This window comes from Ursus arctos, unplaced genomic scaffold, assembly GCF_023065955.2.
Source record: "Ursus arctos isolate Adak ecotype North America unplaced genomic scaffold, UrsArc2.0 scaffold_5, whole genome shotgun sequence".
Lineage (NCBI taxonomy): Eukaryota > Metazoa > Chordata > Mammalia > Carnivora > Ursidae > Ursus > Ursus arctos.
In genome coordinates, this window is record NW_026623067.1 from 39,088,445 (window position 1) to 39,095,634 (window position 7,190).

Sequence of the window (7,190 nt, forward strand, 5' to 3'; positions counted from 1 at the left end):
AAATGTAGATTCTAGGGATACCTGGGTGGCTTGTTCAGTTAAGTGTCTGCCTTCGGCTCAGGTCATGATCCAGTGGTCCTGGGATGGAGTCCTGCGTTGGGCTGCTTGCTTGTCAGGGAGCCTGCTTCTTCCTCTCCTTCTGCCCTTCGCCCTGCTTGTGCCCACACCTGCGCCCTCTCTCTCTCTCTCTGAAAAATAAGTAAATAAAATATTAAAAAGTAAGTAAATTAAAAATAAATAAAATGTAGATTCTAGGAGGACAGGTGATCTTGGTTTGTTCATGCTTCCCTGGAACAATGCCTGGCATAGAGTAGGCCCTCAATTTATTTTAGTAAAATGAATAAAAGAATGAATGAACAAATTAGGGTTTGAGAAAATACTGTAGCCTGGCAGTGACTTCCCTTGTGTTTATCTCACATGAGGTAAGGTATTAAATGATTAATAGGGTTTAGCCACTTTTAAAACCAGCTGGACAATTGCCTGGTTATTTCTATGGAAACTTGCACATTTCACATTTTTCCAAACAGGTAAGAATTGACAGGAGGATGTTACATAATTGAGATTGACTTCACCTCTAACTGGGAACTTACATACTCTTGCCTTGTGGAAATCTGGTCCTTTAAAGGATGAAAATATTCTGCATATTTTAAAATTTATAGTTGTTATCAAAATAGCTCCTGAAAATTCTCTTATTTTTCCTGTGTTTGGCAAATGAAGATTTCTGTCTTCCAGGGCCATTCTGCCAAGAGAGCTGCTATTGAATTTTCAATTTCTCTTTGCTATGAGAAATTTTTTGTTAATTTGCTGTTAAGTGGGATTGTTGAGTACTTTGATAGTTTATTTTACTGCTGATTGTGCAGAAACTCAGTGATGGAGAAATCCTCGTTCGGTATGATATGGTAACATTCCCAATCTCCAGACAAAATATTTACATCAGAAAGGTGGCTTTTTAAAGCCTGATATTTGCAGTCCACTGTTTGGCACCTAGTAGGTGCTTGAGCAAACATCGAATTTGTGCATTTAGTAATTCAACCAATATTTATCCAAAGCCAGCCCTCCACTTGAGGTTACCAACATTAAATTCAGGTCCTCAGAACATTACTGGTGTTGTCTCTCAGAGTCAAGTTGGCTAATTAATGTGGGCATGCTATTATTTTCTTGACTGGCCTAGTACTGCCAAATGGCTCAATTAAAGCAATAAAACTGAAGAGGGCCTGATCTTCCTTTCACATTTATTATCAACGGGGGCTCAGTTCTATGCTAAAAAGGCTTGAGTAAAGATTTTATTGGGCCCTTTGCCTACTCAAACTAGTATATAACCATTAACTAGTTAATCCAAATAGGCCCTCAGGGAGGCCTGGCAGAGCCATTATCTTTACATCCCTGAAAGCCAGGTGCCTTGTTCAAGTCTGCTGAATAAGGTCAGAGCTGGTTTACACTGGGGGCCGAGGAGAGTCCAGCCTTTCTTTGTCAGGGTTGGTCAACTGCTTCCTCCCCAGGCATTTGCCCACCTGTCTTTATTTTTCCCACTTAAAAGGAGCTCCATTTTGCCACCTTGCAGCCTTGCCCGCTGATGACCTCATTCCACTATCCTCTCTTCTCAGACACCTTCTCAGATGCCCCAAGAAGTCTTCAGGTGAAAGTTCTGGTCACTGGAGACCCGGATGGCCTTCTGTTTCAGAAATTACCCCAAATTGATATGCAGACCGTAGCAACTTAAGTGAGGCAACTTGGGTTCAAATCTTGGATTTATTGCTTAGTAACCATGTGACTTCAGGCATGTCACTTAGCATTGTCAAACTTCAGTTTCCTCCTGTACAAGTTGGGGATGTTAATAATAGTACTAACCTATGGCGTTGTTGCAAAAATTGACTAACGTGATGTCTGTAAGCACTTAGCACATTGCCTGGCACACAAGAAATGCCCGATGTATAGTAGCTGTCGATTTACTAGGCAACCATCACAAATTGCCTGTAGACAAAAAAAATAAGAGACTTCTAAACCAGTCACATCTTGTCTTTTCAACCGAAGTGATCTGAAAAATCAATAGCCAGAAGAGAAACTAGTCTCTCCAAGTGAGATGGAGCAGATCTAACCTGTATACACATCTGTGTTGGCTACAACTTGGGGGGAAAATACACGTAATGAAAAAGAAATATGCTTTGTACTGTTTATTTACCTGGATGCAGCGAACTGAAGAGAAAGCAGATCCTCTTTGGAGAGATGCATTTATTACCTTTGGGAGGCTGAGCTGAAGTGCAGCTGAGCAACCAGGATTTTGACATTTATCTGTTTTCCTGATGCTTTATGGACTCTCTATAAAACCAGTCTAATGACCTTCCTACCAAGGCTGAACGATTTGCTGATGGAGCTGTAGGTTTCTGCGGGCCTTTTGTGTGTGTGTGTGTGTGTGTGTGTGTGTGTGGCTTTAATCTCATTTCTGGAATAAAGGAAGTGCAAAGACATTAAACTCTGGATCCATCAGAGAAAGAACTCTGTAATTGCAATTTGGCAGCAAATGTGCTTGTGCTGTGTGCACTTTGAAAGCCAGTGATGATTAATCCTGCACATTTATCAGAGCCCAAGAGCAGACGCGCAGTAATGACAACTGCGCCAGGCAAGAGAATGCTGTTTGATCATGACGGACTTGGGCCTGCTGGGATGTGAGTAGCAGCCTCAACCAGACCTCAGCCAAGAAATCTAGACCTGCCTGTCCAGCATGGGAGCCGCTACTGCCTGTGGCTCCGGAGCGCTTGCAATGTGGCTGGCCCGCATTGAGATGGGCTGAAATACAGATATTCAAAGCTGGATTTCAGAGACTTCCTATGTAGAAAAGAACGTAAGATATTTGTATATCACATATGTTAAAGTAATAGTATTTTGAATATGTTGAGTTCAATAAAGTAGATTTTTAAAATTAATCTCATCTGTTTCTTTGTATTCCTGTAATGCATCTGCTGGAAAATGTTCAATGACATACGCGGCTCACATCGGTGCGGTCGCATCGTGTTTCTGTTGGACGGCGCTGCTCTATAGTCAGAGACTAACAGGTGAGGCAGACACATCTCCGGTTTGCTTCCCCGCTCACAGTGATTCCTCTTTTTCAGGCGACTGCCTTTGTCCCCATCTCACAGTTGAGTGGTCTCCTCATTGCCATCATGCTGGGTTTTTTTGACTCAAGGATGGACGCCTGTCTCAATCTGTCAGTCAGACTGCTTCCCTGGGAAGTTGGCCTGGGAACCGGTGCTGGGGGCTGCAGGATGTAACATGCGCGGCCATGGTTTTCTGCTCCCTGTGTCAGAAAAGCACACGGAGTTGATCTTCAAAGAGAAAAATAAGAATGCAGCACATGTATAGGTTTAGAAAGAGATAAAACATGGGGAGTCCTGCTTGTGTTTGAGACTCTGGTTGCAATGTATATTTGGCCCAGCTAGGTTCTCACCCCTGGGTCCTGTGAGATATCCCGGATCCTTATAAATGTCAACTTTTTCACTCCATCTACCTCAGATGGGTCTCTGACTACCAAAAGAGTATGAATAACTCATATGTAAATAAATCTACTTTTCTCTATCACCCCAGGTCCAACCTGAAATAGATTTCCGCTGCAGTTCGTGCAGCTTAAGTCTGAGAGCCACTCACTTCACTTGAAAAGCTCCCTTCCACAGCCCCATTTTAGATTTGTACTTTCATATTCTTTTCCTTAAAGAGGGTCCCCCAAACTGTATACATTTAAAGCAGTATAAAATGTGGATTTACCCTCTGTATGCATTCCTCTCTGTGCTTGCAAATGCAACCCTTTGGTGATTTCAGGAACACTATTCCTTCATAACGACAAACTCATACCTACCTTCTTAGGACTTTTGACCTCCCTTTGTCTGCAGTGTTCTACCCCAGACCTTTGCGGCGTTGGCTCCTTCTTATGGATCAGGTCTTATCTTCAGTGTCTCCTGCTCGAAGATGCCTTCCCTATATAGCCTACCTAGGGAGTTCTGTGTCTCTATCACATCATCCTCTTTTATTTTCATGAAATTCCTTGTGTATTCATTTATTTGCTTATTGTTCATTTCTTCTTATTCTTTCTAAAATGCAAGTGCTTTAAGAGCAGGAATACTGTCTTTCTTGCTGCTGTAGTCCCAGCATCTAGAACAGTGCCTGACACATTGTGGGCATTCAGTAAACATTTGTTAGGATTTTATTTATTTATCAAATATTTGTAAAGTGCTTCTTGTCTGCTGGGCATGAGTCTAAGAACTTTACAAACGAATGAGTAAGTAAAATTCCCAACTCTCTATTACAGTCTGTGTCATAGACTCTATTTTCAATTCCTGATTCCGTCTTACTAGGAAGAAAATTAGAACTCATCAACAAATAATTCATTAAGTTATTCCTATGTTCCAGACACTAGGCTAAGTGCTTAACAAACATCTTATTTGAATCCTAACTATAAAGTAGTGTATTCACTTGGGATTGCATTTGGCTACATGTAACAATCCAGACAGCAGTGGGTTAACCTGGTAAAGATTTCTTTTTCTCACTAGCAGGGAGTCTAGGGTATGTGGCCCAGGATCTGTATAGCATCTCTGTGAAAGTCAGCAAAGAACTGACTTCTGCTTTCTTACTCTGTCATTCTTGGTGGGTGGTTCTTATAATTGCAAAAATGGCTACTGACTCTCTAAGTGTCATTGTCTTGCTTTAGGCAGGAACAGGGGAAAGAGTTAAGGGCAAAGAATATATGAAAGCTGAACATATCCTTTGTGATCAGGGACACAATTTTCTTGGCAGTCTCTTGTAATATATAAGAATACTTCTTATATTTCATTGGTCAAACTGGATCACATGACCACCCCTAACTGCAAGGAAGTCTGGTAGGTATTTTTAATTGGGCACATTGCTGCCTTGCATGAAATTTAAGTTCTGTTGATAAAGAGAGAGGAAAGAATAGATATTGTGTAGGGAATTAGCTGTGTTGACAGTGACCAGGTTCCATGATTATATCCAGGACCCTAAAAAATGACCAAGTCTGCAAGTATTCCAGGAATTCCATGTGTTCAGGGCAGCTGAAAACACTGAAGGCTCTGAAGGTTGTGCAGGATTTGGGTGATTGGATGAGGGGAAAAGCATTTCATTTTACAGAGGGAAGAATCAAAGCTGTTTTGCTCAAGATGTGGCATCTAAAAAGATTGACAAGGGGAAAAAAAGAAACAGAACTGGAATTTAAACCCAGAACTGTCTGATTTCAAAGACTATATTCTTAAGAATTGGGCTTTATGGGTCTAAAATATAGTTAAATGGTGATTTTCTGGGATCAAACGACCCATCTTTTCATGACAAGTTTTCAAGTAATAACATCTACCACTGTTTGAGCACTTACTGTGTGTGATTTTCTTTATATACATTGTCTCACTTTGAAAATGGTTTTATGTTTTTTATAAAAGTCTTTCCTGATCATTGTAAAAAAAAAAAAAATCTTAAATCCCCCAAATAAACAAACCAAGCAGTATGGAAAAAAACTAAGGAAAAAACCTCCAGAAATCCCACCCTGGAGAAAACCAGGATTACTGTTTTGGTGAACAACTTCTCAGACATCTCTCTTTGCAGATTAACATATTAGATATGTGTTTAAATACACAAGTGGGGGCATGCCTTATGTTTCCTGTGGATATATCTTGTCCAGCTAATCATTCCAACAACCCTATGGGGTAGGCATCATTAGGGCCATTTTATAGGCTTAGAATAGTTAGGTGATGTGCCTAAGACACACAGTTAACAAGTGGTCAGAAGAGGCTAGTTTCATTTTTACCTGGAATGATCACTCCAGTTCCCTAGTAGAATTAGAACTGGACAAAGCAAAGGTCTCTTTCCTTGGAGAGTTAAAACACACACACACACACACACACACACACACACACACACACACACACATAAAAGATGGTCCTACTATCCAGGCACCTTGGTGATAGGAAAGCATAGCTGCTCTGTGGACTCAGCCTCTCTAGAGAATATACCCATTCTGAATAAAATAAGGTATTTTCAGTGCTGGAGGGCTCCTGAGACACTGTTCATCTGAAGTCTTTGTGAAGCGATGTGGCACTGATGTCACCCAGGATAATACCCCTGGCCCCATCACATGACTGAGTCTCCGAGCACTGTCAGTGTTACATCATTACAAGTGATCTTCATTCTGATGCATTGCAAATGACTTGTTTTATACCCCACTTCCACCCCCAGCTCTGCTGATGCTTTGCTTTGTAGTTTCTATTTGCCAGATGTTGTGGACCAAGCTGAAGAATCTTTGGAGCTGTAGGCTTTTGAGTGAATGAATGAAGTACGGTTCTCTATTCTCTTGCTGGTAAATAGCATATGAGCTGCCAAGGGACCCCTTGAAGTTTTTAAAAAGTGCTTTGCCATTAATAGGGTACTGATTAAAGTATGGCACCTCCCTGTGTTGAAAACCCATGTGCTGATAAAATGAATGAGGTGGATCAGGGAAGAATGCCAAGATGTATTATTTGGTAAGAAGAAAAAAAGTAAGGCGTGGAACGTGATCTAGAGCATAGTCTTGCTCTCTTCGTAAATTTTTTTTTTTTGGTGAATTTTATTTTATTTATGTTTTTTAAAGATTATTTATTTGGGGAGTGGAGGGGCAAAGGGAGAGGGAGAGAGAGTCTCAAGCAGATTCCATGCTCAGTGTGGAGCCCGACGTGGGGCTCGATCTTATGACCTGAGCTGAAACCAAGAGTCGGACTCTTAACTGACTGCACCTGGCGCCTCCTTTTTGGTAAATTTTAAAGAATGTGTGTATACATAGAAATATTTTATCTGGGAGGATCCATAAAAAACTACTAATAAATAGTACTTGTTACTATTCAGAAAGGCAGGAACAGAAATTATCACTTGTTATTTTATACTTAATTAAGATTTCAAACTTTATATATATGTACTGCTATTCTAATGTTAAAATTATTATCTAATATCAACAGGAGTGATCTGGTCAGTGAGAGCATAGGCCATTAAATGTTTTCTTCTCTGTACTTCTCCATGCTTTAAAAGCATTTAAGTTTATTTTTAAAAGATGTTTTCAGAGAAATTCCCTTCCTCCTTAAAAGAACAAGGGGTCCTCTCACCTTATAGACTTCTGGTGCTGGGAAAATTCATGAAATAGCCCTCTGTGTACTGGGAACATGATTTGA

General features: G+C 40.6%; 1 long non-coding RNA gene across 1 annotated transcript in view; it reads left to right on the forward strand.

The window, feature by feature from the left end:
- Window positions 1-2,921, forward strand: part of LOC130542717 (uncharacterized) — a 51,344-nt gene extending 48,423 nt beyond the window's left edge. Inside the window, exon 8 of the long non-coding RNA XR_008957452.1 lies at window positions 1,605-2,921. This is a non-coding gene — a long non-coding RNA (uncharacterized LOC130542717). The remainder of the gene's footprint in view (window positions 1-1,604) is intronic.
- The last annotated feature ends 4,269 nt before the right edge of the window (window positions 2,922-7,190 follow it).